Here is a 13,766-nt window from a genome sequence, read left to right on the forward strand (position 1 = left end):
GAGCTGTATATGCAATATCATATTGCTTATATGCCTCATCTAGTAAGTTAATTCCATTAACTCCACATGCTGATCTGTCCTCCGATTTAGTACCTAGCTCACAGTAATTATAAATAGGAACATGCAATTCAAATGGTAATTTATTAATTTCCAAAATGTATGTGGAAAATTGTTTAAAAATCTAATTAAATATCGCAATCGTTTTGGATTACTGATATTAAGTTCAAGAAATTTCTTTTGAACTTTTTAATTGTTCCCACCTTTTCATTGTAATAATTACTGTTACCAGCCATCCCTTCACCATGAATAACTATTAATCTATCGTTTAACCGCCTAACATCACTCATCCAGATATATTCAACAGATTTGTCACTATATTTCTTAACAAATACTGTACCTGATATTTTATTTGTATTTTGTTTACTTTTTATCTCATTCCATCCCTTACTTGACTTCATTAATATCAGAATGACATCTGTCATAAAATAAATTAGTGTTAATTGTGATATCTTTATAGTGATTTATATCATCGTTAATATAACCAGTATCATTAATTCATTTTTGTTAATAACTTCAGTAAATCATCTGTACTAATGTGTTTTTTATCTTTATAATTAAATCATCGTAATCAAATGTAACACTTGCATTTCAGATCAAATAGTCATCATTCTCAGATATAAATTTAAAAAAATTATCCTTAGCTCTTGCGAGATATTTTTTAAAATTTGGTCCAATATGTACAACATGTGTTTAATCTTTTAACTGACTTTTTCAAATCATTTTATTTCTCTCTTGTTGTTTAACTTCTTCTAATTTTTTTCTAATATCCTCATTTTTGGCGAGTTGATTGATAGATCATAACTGTCATTACTAAATTAACTTTTTTCAAATGATGACCAGTTGGTGCTGATGGGACACAAGATACATCATGATAATCATCTTTATAGTATGGTATTAGTTGTCTTCCTATTTTTTCGTTTTATTCCACAATGTTTAATTATATAATGACCTAATCTCTCTATTGTTCGTCTAAGCTCTTGAATAGCATTGATAACAGGCTAATTTTTTTATATTTTTTACATTGATATAAATACATCATGGAACTCATTTTCAATTTTTGTATTTTCTCGTGTTTTTTAATTATATCTGGATTATAATGTACAAACATTTATTTAGTAAAAATGTGTTGCATTTTTACAATATGCATTATGTTATGCATTACATTATATGTTGTATTATTGTTACATTATGTTATGTATAATGTTATAAAGTTAAGAACGATTTAATTTTTTCCATAGTTACCACAATTTGATTAATGTGACATAACTGTAGATGTAAATCCAAAATTTTCATTCCAATAGTTATTACATGTATTTTTAAACTCATCATAGTCTAAATTCTCACCAACTAATTCATGGCAAATATGATTTAAATCTTTATCATGCTGTCTAAAAATATTTAAAAAAGTTGATTCTCTCTGACTAACTTCATAAATATTTTTGAGCTAAATAAGAGCGATCTATTCCTTTATACCTACCTCTAGTAATGCAGTCTTTTGATTCTCTAAAATATAATTACAAACATATTTGATCTAATTAGTATTAAAAAGATTAACTAATTTTTATCTAGGTCTGAACACCCATATAGATTACACACAGCGTTATTATACTTAACAAAGTCAATACCAGATAAAATAGACTTAAAAATTGTACAATAAATAATAGTGAAATACTACATAAATCAAATGAAGTATTGTACCCTTTGGAGTTACTTAGTGGATTTTTTAAAGGTTATAGAGAAATCATGTGGAAGGGTAATTTAACTACATGCCTCACCTGGAATTCATCTTTAACTGATACACTTGTAGAAGCATTACTAAAATAAATGATGATACTGATGATGCTAGTACACTCCATTAACAGGGTAAAACAGTTGAAAGAGATATGGAAATTAGAGTACCTATAGCTACATGTGAAGTTGAATATGAAATTCAAATAGCACAAGGGAGACTGCAATAATGTAAAATTCCAATCTTTGACTTACAGTGTTAAGCATTTGGTGTAAGAAGTAATAGAAACAGTCTTGAATTATGTATAAACAATTATTGTAATTCAGTGGAACATGATATGCTTTATTTTGTATTTGCATTATATCGAACTGATATAAAAAATAATCAGTAAAATGATGCATCGTTATTTGATTATGTAAAATTTCAGAATACTCACCTAAACGACAAATAAGCAAAACAAAAAATTTCCACAAGACTCATGCAACTGACCCACCACGACCAATCCAGTAGCTGGGAAAGTTTGACTACCAATATGTCCTCACTTGTCTGCTAAAAGGCACTTGGGATATGTCGAGCTGAAATCAAATGCACTGACGAATAGACATGTAGACATATCTTAGAAATATGTCATGAACCTCTGTGCTGCCAATGACAGACAGGTAAAGAGAGGTGTAGTGTTCAGCATCTTGGCCAGCTAACTACTAAGTAACAAAGAGAAATATGGCTCTGAGCACTATGGGACTTAACTTCTGAGGTCATCAGTCCCCTAGAACTTAGAACTACTTAAACCTAACTAACCTAAGGACACCACACACACATCCATGCCTGAGGCAGGATTCGAACCTGCGACCGTAGCGGTCACGCAATTCCAGACTGTAGCGCTGAGAACCGCTCGGCCACTCCGACTGGCAACAAAGAGCAGACACTCCTTTACTGTTATAACAAATACCATCACTCTCTCTTTCTACAGCTTACTTGTATGAAGCATGAACAATATAATATATTACAGAAGGAATGATAAGAAAAAACTCAAACAAAATTACTCTAATTATAACATTTATTACAAAAATTTTACAGTCGTAAGAGAAATTAGATACACCATTGTTTGATTTTACACCGTTCAGCATAGCCTATTACATAAACTTTAGCTTTTATGAGGATGAGGAAAATTCTGAGAATTAAGTGTACAATGGTTTTACAAATTATATTCAATATTTTTACATTTTTAACACATACACCAACTCAGTTACAAATCACATTTGATATTTTTACATTTGATAGTCTAACCAATTACAATGACCATTTCGTGGTCAGAAACATGTGTGAACAGATGACGACGTATAAAGACAACGAAGTTAAACTAAATCCAGGTTGCATTTCTCTGCTGCCATTGAACACCAAATAATATTAATCACTCCTGAAGAGCATTGCAGAATACACCAAGTGAGGAAATGCAATATAAATTACCCATTTATTGCTTAGTTTAATTTGTTGACATGCTGTCATAAAAAGTGTACATTACACTTGAAAATAACTAACTGATGCTAATACAATATATTTTCCTGACCTTATTGCGAGTTTAAACTTTTTAATCAGAAAGTAGTATTCAGATCAGTTCCATATTATACCTAGATTTCCATGTGGTGATGGCCCAAAGCTACAATTTGGAATTAAAATATACAATTAATAACTAAAATTTTCACACACGCACATGCACACACACACACACACACACACACACACACACACACACAAAACACATTATCAGGCTCACACATTATTTGCAATAAAAACAGTGACTATCTTCATCATCATCTTATTCATGTGGCATTGGCTTCAAGCTAATGTATTCACCTTATCTGGAGGTGTGAAACAACTATCATCCTCGAGCCATGACAGCTTCTTTGTTTTAAATGTACTGCCATGTGCGCAGCAGAGAACTACTGATACCTCACCACAGAGACCACTTTCGAATCAGGGGGCGCAGCTATGCCACCATGAGCACCAGGCAGTTGCTGTCAGTCGCAGTGTGGTGAGCGGCATCAAGTAGCTGTGTGGGGCCCGGCTTTGGTCATATTAGCCATTACTATGTGATCCGAGATCTGTTGAGATGGCAGTTCTCCGATGTTTTTCCCAAGTGTGCATTATCATAAGTGATCTTGACCCTGTGTGTTCCTTGAGGACCACAATTTATTTCATTTGCACGGTCAAGTCCTTTTCTCTCATTTGGGGATTCAGTTTGTATGACCTCAAGTACAGAGAGTCTGGTGTTTTGGATACACTGATTCATTAGGTGCTTTGGTCTTTCAATTATTTGATTACCATGCTGTCTGTTGGTCCAGTGAGCCTGGAGATGGTTAAGCACATTACACCGGCTAAGTTAGTAGAAGGTGATATTGATGGTGTCTGGGTTTGTTTCCTGTCCCGGTATCTTGTCTCCCAGTGCTGGGCAGAATCAAGGGGCTGCAATGCCTGAGATTCTGGTTCTAGTAATCGTATTGTTGGTTCTTACAATCAACAGTAAATCTGCCAGGGTAAAAATATTTAAAATTGTATAAATCATTATTGACTCATAGTATGGCGAATTGTCCACTTTTGTAGCGGTGGTGCCTGCTAAGGAAATCCTTTCCTGACTGAACACTCGATTACAAGAGATTCTGGAAGATTACACTTATTATTAGTATGTTTGTTTATAAAAATCCTGTATCGTATATTGATATTCATGACATGCTATACACATTATATAAGTAATGACAAATGTAATGTGGTGTCTTCAACCATCTTAACCCTTATCTGCGAAGATATTCCATGACTGAAACCGACTGATATTTGGGTTTAAAACAAAAGCAGATGACGTTCAAATGTGCATTTTGAATATTTCTGGTTGCTCACAGAACCATGAGTGTACACAGATGAGCATCTCTTCATCCAAAGCAAATTGTAGTCAATGAAATTCTAGTCTTTCTTCAGACCTCCAAAAATATGAAAATAACATGGAGAGAAATCGGAACTGTGTAGAGGACGTGTAAAAGGACTGCCCCGTAAAACTTCTGCAGCGTAGTCGAAATAGCCTTGCAAAATGTGGGGCATTGTCCTGCATCAGAATGGTGCCATACATCAACATTCCTTGGAGTTTGAACTTGATGGCGTTCTTCAGTTTTTGCAAAGTGTCCATGAGGGAATGTGATCTCTGTATTTTTGGAGCCCTGAAGAAAGACATCGCTGGTTGTTGATTTGCTGGATACAATCAAGGTTCAGTAAGGAATTGAAAACCTTTCTCCATGAAGGTATTGACCATCTTGTATCATGGTGGGATAAATGTAATAACAGTTATGGCGATTATTTACGAAATACTAAACAGTTTACGATCTTTTTCCATCTATGTTGTTTTCATTGACTGTCCCTTGTATAATGCAAGATTCACTAATGTTGCCATCATAACCGGCGCTGAATAGTTTGCATGAACGACGGACAATATCACCTGTAATGCTTCTTTAAAAAAACTGGAGTTCCTCGACATTAGCGATAAGCTGTAATTCTGCTTTAGCAATTTTTAACAGAGCATCTAATACCATGCTGGAGATATAGACTGGAAAAGTTTTCGAACACATCACCAAGGAGCAGCATGCCAATTTTCAACTATAAATCGGAATATTCTCTAAATGTTTTACTCCTCAATCCTTTCAACACACTGTAAGCTCTTTGGTACTTGCTATCTGTTATCGTCTAACCTGTTAATAAACTTTTGAACTTCGTAATTCCCTTCTGAATAACTAGATTAAATTCGTGATCATCACGAAAATATGTCCTCTTGAACTTGCGTGCATCTAATTCCTAGTGTGATGCACACTTTTCGAGGGAGCACATCAAGAAACTTAGTGGACTGACAAATTTGAAAGTTATGATGCACATCTCCTCTCTCAGTAAAATACTGCAGTACTCTTCATAACTGATTTATATCTCTCCATATACGATGGCAGAAAAGAAACGCAACCTGGATTTAGTTTAAGTTCTTTGTCGCCATTTATCGTTGTTTTTTCGTATATGTCGATGACCAAGAAATTTCTATGGTAATTGCTCATATTGTGGAATATGACTGGCATTGTATAGAGAGGTCTGTAGTTCACGTTGCATTTGGCATGTGCAGCACCCTAGCATGCTCTGGTGAAATAGCAGTGGTCTCTGTTTTTAACATCATTGTCCTTAAACGGTTCCCAGAAAGTATGCCAGACCTCTGCTGAGCGAAACGCTAATTCTTCTTTGGAAACTCATTTCCATTTTTTTATTTTGCAGTAACATCACATTCACACTCTCAGTGACGAAATACACCTGTTCAGTGAACCGCTATGCCTGACTGTGTATGCTGGTCTACCAAATAGGAATATCAACAAGCGTCACTACTATGGCTGCATGTAGTTACTAGTTGTAATATGCATTTCATGTCAACACAAATAACAAAAGGGAACTTCAGTTTGTTACTCAACTTGTAAAATTTTACAAAATTGTTCTTGTGCAGCTAATAGACTGAGCTTCTAATTTTTGTTTTGAGTGAAAGTAGCTCAGACAATGCCCACATGTAACAATGTGATGATGTGAAGGAGTAATGCTACTGTAGGCTAGCTTTGAAAGATTTTTGTGCAGTAGTAATGACGTGTATCCCTAATAGAAATCTGCAACACCAATAGACCTACATGCTTATTGCGATGGTGCTTTGTGGTATACAATGGGACAACAAGAAATTCTTTCTCACCATATTTATCTCGAATGGTCATCCATTCATAATCAGAATATGGAATGCGACTGATGTTTACTGAGATGTCTTCGTTCTTTTTTTTCGAACATGTGAACAGAAGGAAACGTATATTGGCACACTTTTGTTTATTTGCATATGCAATTTCTTTAGATACACGATGTGGATGTTTGTTTACTGGGTAAAAACTTGCAAGAATTGTTCACTTGAAACAGGCGTTGTCATTTGAGTCAATGTTCATTACTGCATATTCACTGGTGTGACTTTTGGCAGTACTGTGTGTAGTCCTCCATAAAACCCTATGCTATCATTAACATTAACATGCAATTCAACTGTTTCTTTCAACACCCAACTGAAATCTCTCTCTCGAAGGGGCTCAGGTTTCTTTAACAGCTGATCAGTAACATCAGTCAAGTACCACTAATCCCTAATTTCAGATGGCATTAATTTGCACTCTTTCTTCTTTCTAGTGAGATACATTTTTTTCCTTACCTGACTTGGGGAAGTGAAACTTGGAGCCTAGCGAAAACTTGATTGTAAAAGGTTCGTTAATTTGATGAAATCTGTTCTCAGAAATGCGAAAAAAGGGAAAATTGAAATGTCTAAGCTCTTTAAACTCAGTCCTACATGTTCGACTTCTAAATGCAGCGGCAACCCTCAGACATAGTTGAAATCCTCTCGGCTATTTTATGAATATGGTTTATCAATTTGAGATTAATACAAAATAAGTGCATCATGAATAAAATGCATAGTTGAACATTCAGCTGAAGATGATCCAAGAGTGAAACCGGTTGATATTTGGCTTTAAAATAAAAGCAGCTGATGGTCCAAATATTCATTTTATTCATTGCTTAATAGGTCTCGACAGTCACCTTCCAAAAATGTTTATATGTACATCAGTTTACACCGAAAGGAAGAACCGGCCCAATGCTCAGTTCTGCAACCTAATATCAAACAACCTGTATGCAGAAGTAAGCGACGATCTAAGAGGCGTGTGGGCTTTAATTTCAGCAGAGATTTGCCTTTCCATACTGCGCCATATGCAGTTGCAGGTACGCTAAGCTCCTATCTGTGTACCTAACAGAACCTTGCATGATTACGATAACACTTGGAAAGGGATCACTACATCATTAAACAAAGAGCAAACAATTTTGATAAAATGAACTACACTCCTGGAAATTGAAATAAGAACACCGTGAATTCATTGTCCCAGGAAGGGGAAACTTTATTGACACATTCCTGGGATCAGATACATCATATGATCACACTGACAGAACCACAGGCACATAGACACAGGCAACAGAGCATGCACAATGTCGGCACTAGTACAGTGTATATCCACCTTTCGCAGAAATGCAGGCTGCTATTCTCCCATGGAGACGATCGTAGAGATGCTGGATGTAGTCCTGTGGAACGGCTTGCCATGCCATTTCCACCTGGCGCCTCAGTTGGACCAGCGTTCGTGCTGGACGTGCAGACCGCGTGAGACGACGCTTCATCCAGTCCCAAACATGCTCAATGGGGGACAGATCCGGAGATCTTGCTGGCCAGGGTAGTTGACTTACACCTTCTAGAGCACGTTGGGTGGCACGGGATACATGCGGACGTGCATTGTCCTGTTGGAACAGCAAGTTCCCTTGCCGGTCTAGGAATGGTAGAACGATGGGTTCGATGACGGTTTGGATGTACCGTGCACTATTCAGTGTCCCCTCGACGATCACCAGAGGTGTACGGCCGCTGTAGGAGATCGCTCCCCACACCATGATGCCGGGTGTTGGCCCTGTGTGCCTCGGTCGTATGCAGTCCTGATTGTGGCGCTCACCTGCACGGCGCCAAACACGCATACGACCATCATTGGCACCAAGGCAGAAGCGACTCTCATCGCTGAAGACGACACGTCTCCATTCGTCCCTCCATTCACGCCTGTCGCGACACCACTGGAGGCGGGCTGCACGATGTTGGGGCGTGAGCGGAAGACGGCCTAACGGTGTGCGGGACCGTAGCCCAGCTTCATGGAGACGGTTGCGAATGGTCCTCGCCGATACCCCAGGAGCAACAGTGTCCCTAATTTGCTGGGAAGTGGCGGTGCGGTCCCCTACGGCACTGCTAGGATCCTACGGTCTTGGCGTGCATCCGTGCGTCGCTGCGGTCCGGTCCCAGGTCGACGGGCACGTGCACCTTCCGCCGACCACTGGCGACAACATCGATGTACTGTGCAGACCTCACGCCCCACGTGTTGAGCAATTCGGCGGTACGTCCACCCGGCCTCCCGCATGCCCACTATACGCCCTCGCTCAAAGTCCGTCAACTGCACATACGGTTCACGTCCACGCTGTCGCGGCATGCTACCAGTGTTAAAGACTGCGATGGAGCTCCGTATGCCACGGAAAACTGGCTGACACTGATGGCGGCGGTGCACAAATGCTGCGCAGCTAGCGCCATTCGACGGCCAACACCGCGGTTCCTGGTGTGTCCGCTGTGCCGTGCGTGTGATCATTGCTTGTACAGCCCTCTCGCAGTGTCCGGAGCAAGTATGGTGGGTCTGACACACCGGTGTCAATGTGTTCTTTTTTCCATTTCCAGGAGTGTATATTACTGAGGCCCTTTGTCCTCCAGATAAGTTCGTGTATAGTATTTACAACATTTGTGCGAAGTTGAGAGCAGCACTCACTAGAATTTCGGGAAACTATTTGTGATTGACAACACTATTCCACAATACCAAATGTCGCTATTCGAAAATAGCATTACTATTACTTATTGCCTCCCCCATGAACCATGGACCTTGCCGTTGGTGGGGAGGCTTGCGTGCCTCAGCGATACAGATGGCCGTACCGTAGGTGCAACCACAACGGAGGGGTATCTGTTGAGAGGCCAGACAAACATGTGGTTCCTGAAGAGGGGCAGCAGCCTTTTCAGTAGTTGCAGGGGCAACAGTCTGGATGATTGACTGATCTGGCCTTGTAACATTAACCAAAACGGCCTTGCTGTGCTGGTACTGCGAACGGCTGAAAGCAAGGGGAAACTACAGCCGTAATTTTTCCCGAGGACATTCAGCTCTACTGTATGATTAAATGATGATGGCGTCCTCTTGGGTAAAATATTCCGGAGGTAAAATAGTCCCCCATTCGGATCTCCGGGCGGGGACTACTCAGGAGGACGTCGTTATCAGGAGAAAGAAAACTGGCGTTCTACGGATCGGAGCGTGGAATGTCAGATCCCTTAATCGGACAGGTAGGTTAGAAAATTTAAAAAGGGAAATGGATAGGTTAAAGTTAGATATAGTGGGAATTAGTGAAGTTCGGTGGCAGGAGGAACAAGACTTTTGGTCAGGTGATTACAGGGTTATAAATACAAAATCAAATAGGGGTAATGCAGGAGTAGGTTTAATAATGAATAAAAAAAAAACAGGAGTGCGGGTTAGCTACTACAAACAGCATAGTGAACGCATTATTGTGGCCAAGATAGACACAAAGCCCATGCCTACTACAGTAGTACAAATTTATATGCCAACTACCTCTGCAGATGATGAAGAAATAGATGAAATGTATGACGAGATAAAAGAAATTATTCAGGTAGTGAAGGGAGACGAAAATTTAATAATCATGGGTGACTGGAATTCGTCAGTAGGAAAAGGGAGAGAAGGAAACATAGTAGGTGAATAAGGATTGGGGGGAAGAAATGAAAGAGGAAGCCGCCTTGTAGAATTTTGCACAGAGCATAACTTAATCATAGCTAACACTTGGTTCAAGAATCATAAAAGAAGGTTGTATACCTGGAAGAATCCTGGAGATACTAAAAGGTATCAAATAGATTATATAATGGTAAGACAGAGATTTAGGAACCAGGTTTTAAATTGTAAGACATTTCCTGGGGCAAATGTGGATTCTGACCACAATCTATTGGTTATGAACTGCAGATTGAAACTGAAGAAACTGCAAAAAGGTGGGAATTTAAGGAGATGGGACCTGGATAAACTGAAAGAACCAGAGGTTGTAGAGAGTTTCAGGGAGAGCATAAGGGAACAACTGACAGGAATGGGGGAAAGAAATACAGTAGAAGAAGAATGGGTAGCTCTGAGGGATGAAGTAGTGAAGGCAGCAGAGGATCAAGTAGGTAAAAAGACGAGGGCTAATAGAAATCCTTGGGTAACAGAAGAAATATTGAATTTAATTGATGAAAGGAGAAAATATAAAAATGCAGTAAATGAAGCAGGCAAAAAGGAATACAAACGTCTCAAAAATGATATCGACAGGAAGTGCAAAATGGCTAAGCAGGGATGGCTAGAGGACAAATGTAAGGATCTAGAGGCTTGTCTCACTAGGGGTAAGATAGATACTGCCTACAGAAAAATTAAAGAGACCTTTGGAGAGAAGAGAACCACTTGTATGAATGTCAAGAGCTCAGATGGCAACCCAGTTCTAAGCAAAGAAGGGAAGGCAGAAAGGTGGAAGGAGTATATAGAGGGTTTATACAAGGGCGATGTACTTGAGGACAATATTATGGAAATGGAAGAGGATGTAGATGAAGACGAAATGGGAGATAAGATACTGCGTGAAGAGTTTGACAGAGCACTGAAAGGCCTGAGTCGAAACAAGGCCCCGGGAGTAGACAACATTCCATTTGAACTACTGATGGCCTCGGGAGAGCCAGTCATGACAAACCTCTACCATCTGGTGAGCACGATGTATGAGACAGGCGAAATACCCTCAGACTTCAAGAAGAATATAATAATTCCAATCCCAAAGAAAGCAGGTGTTGACAGATGTGAAAATTACCGAACAATCAGTTTAATAAGTCACAGCTGCAAAATACTAACACGAATTCTTTACAGACGAATGGAAAAACTGGTAGAAGCCGATCTCGGGGAAGATCAGTTTGGATTCCGTAGAAATGTTGGAACACGTGAGGCAATACTGACCTACGACTTATCTTAGAAGAAAGATTAAGGAAAGGCAAACCTACGTTTCTAGCATTTGTAGACTTAGAGAAAGCTTTTGACAATGTTAACTGGAATACTCTCTTTCAAATTCTGAAGGTGGCAGGGGTAAAATACAGGGAGCGAAAGGCTATTTACAGTTCGTACAGAAACCAGATGGCAGTTATAAGAACCGAGGGGCATGAAAGGGAAGCAGTGGTTGGGAAGGGAGTAAGACAGGGTTGTAGCCTCTCCCCGATGTTATTCAATCTGTATATTGAGCAAGCTGTAAAGGAAACAAAAGAAAAATTCGGAGTAGGAATTAAAATTCATGGAGAAGAGGTAAAAACTTTGAGGTTTGTCGATGACATTGTAATTCTGTCAGAGACAGCAAAGGACTTGGAAGAGCAGTTGAACGGAATGGACAGTGTCTTGAAAGGAGGATATAAGATGAACATCAACAAAAGCAAAACGAGGATAATGGAATGTAGTCAAATTAAGTCGGGTGATGCTGAGGGTATTAGATTAGGAAATGAGAAAGTTAAAGTAGTAAAGGAGTTTTGCTATTTAGGGAGTAAAATAACCGATGATGGTCGAAGTAGAGAGGATATAAAATGTAGACTGGCAATGGCAAGGAAAGCGTTTCTCAAGAAGGGGAATTTGTTAACATCGAGTATGGATTTAAGTGTCAGGAAGTCGTTTCTGAAAGTATTTGTATGGAGTGTAGCCATGTATGGAAGTGAAACATGGACGATAACTAGTTTGGACAAGAAGAGAATAGAAGCTTTCGAAATGTGGTGCTACAGAAGAATGCTGAAGATAAGGTGGGTAGATCATGTAACTAATGAGGAGGTATTGAATAGGATTGGGGAGAAGAGAAGTTTGTGGCACAACTTGACTATAAGAAGGGATCGGTTGGTAGGACATGTTTTGAGGCATCAAGGGATCACAAATTTAGCATTGGAGGGCAGTGTGGAGGGTAAAAATCGTAGGGGGAGACCAAGAGATGAATACACTAAGCAGATTCAGAAGGATGTAGGTTGCAGTAGGTACTGGGAGATGAAGAAGCTTGCACAGGATAGAGTAGCATGGAGAGCTGCATCAAACCAGTCTCAGGACTGAAGACCACAACAACAACATTACTTATTGACGTGCAACGCACGTCTTAGACACGAATAACCAGGATAGTTATGGACTATACCAGCAATAAGATACACACCATTTCCACAGGACACAAACTGCACTAACGCCCCCAGTCTCAATTATATGGCCTTCATCGACAGTCTGGAGTAACACTGAGCCAGTATACAACCGAATAATTAGCCTTATCCCACTTGACGACAGTTGGTTGAGTGATGTCGTATGACACGCCGTAAACTTTGTTCACTTGCATTTCTAGATTTTCGTGAAGCATTTGACACGATGCCCGTTGCAGGCTGTTAATGAAGGTACGAGCATATGGAATAAGTTCACAGATATGTGAGTGGCTCGAAAACTTCTTAAATAATAAGACCCAGTATGTTGTCCTCGACGGCGGGAGTTCATCAGAGACAAGACGAATGTCAGGAGTGCCCCAGGAAAGTGTGATAGGACCGCTTTTGTTCGCTACATCCATAAATGATTTGGCTTAAAGAGCGGGTAGCAATCCGCTGTTGTTTGCTGATGATGTCTTGGTGTATGGCAAGGTGTCGACGTTGAGTGACTGAAGGAAGATACAGGACAACTTAGACAAAATTTTCAGTTGGTGTGATGAATGGCAGCTAGCCCTAAATGTGGAAAAATGTAAGTTAATGCGAGTGAGTAGGAAGATCAAAGCTGTAATATTCGGATACAGGATTAATAGTGTTCTGGTTGACTGAGTTAAGTCATTTAAATATCTGGGCACAACGTTGCAAAGCGTTATGAGGTGGAAAAGCATATGAGAGCTGTGGTAGGGAAAGCGAATGGTCGACTTCGGTACATTGGGAGAATTTTAGGAAAGGAGCAGGATGTAGGACGCTGGTGCGATCTTTTATTGAGTAGTGCTCGAGTGTTTGGAATCCGTACCAGGTCAGATTGAAGGAAGACATGTAAGCAATTCAGAGGCGGGCTGCTAGATTTGTTATCGGTAAGTCTGAACAACATGTAAGTGGTACGGAGATGCTTCAGGAACTCAAATGGGAACCCTGAAGACAATACGACGTTCTTTTCGAGAAACGCTATTGTGAAAATTTAGAGAACCAACATTTGAAGCTGACTGGCGAACGATTCTACTGGCGTCAAGATACATTGCGCATAAGAATCACGAAGATAAGATAAGAGAAGTTAGGGCT

Source organism: Schistocerca cancellata, chromosome 4 (assembly GCF_023864275.1).
Source record: "Schistocerca cancellata isolate TAMUIC-IGC-003103 chromosome 4, iqSchCanc2.1, whole genome shotgun sequence".
Lineage (NCBI taxonomy): Eukaryota > Metazoa > Arthropoda > Insecta > Orthoptera > Acrididae > Schistocerca > Schistocerca cancellata.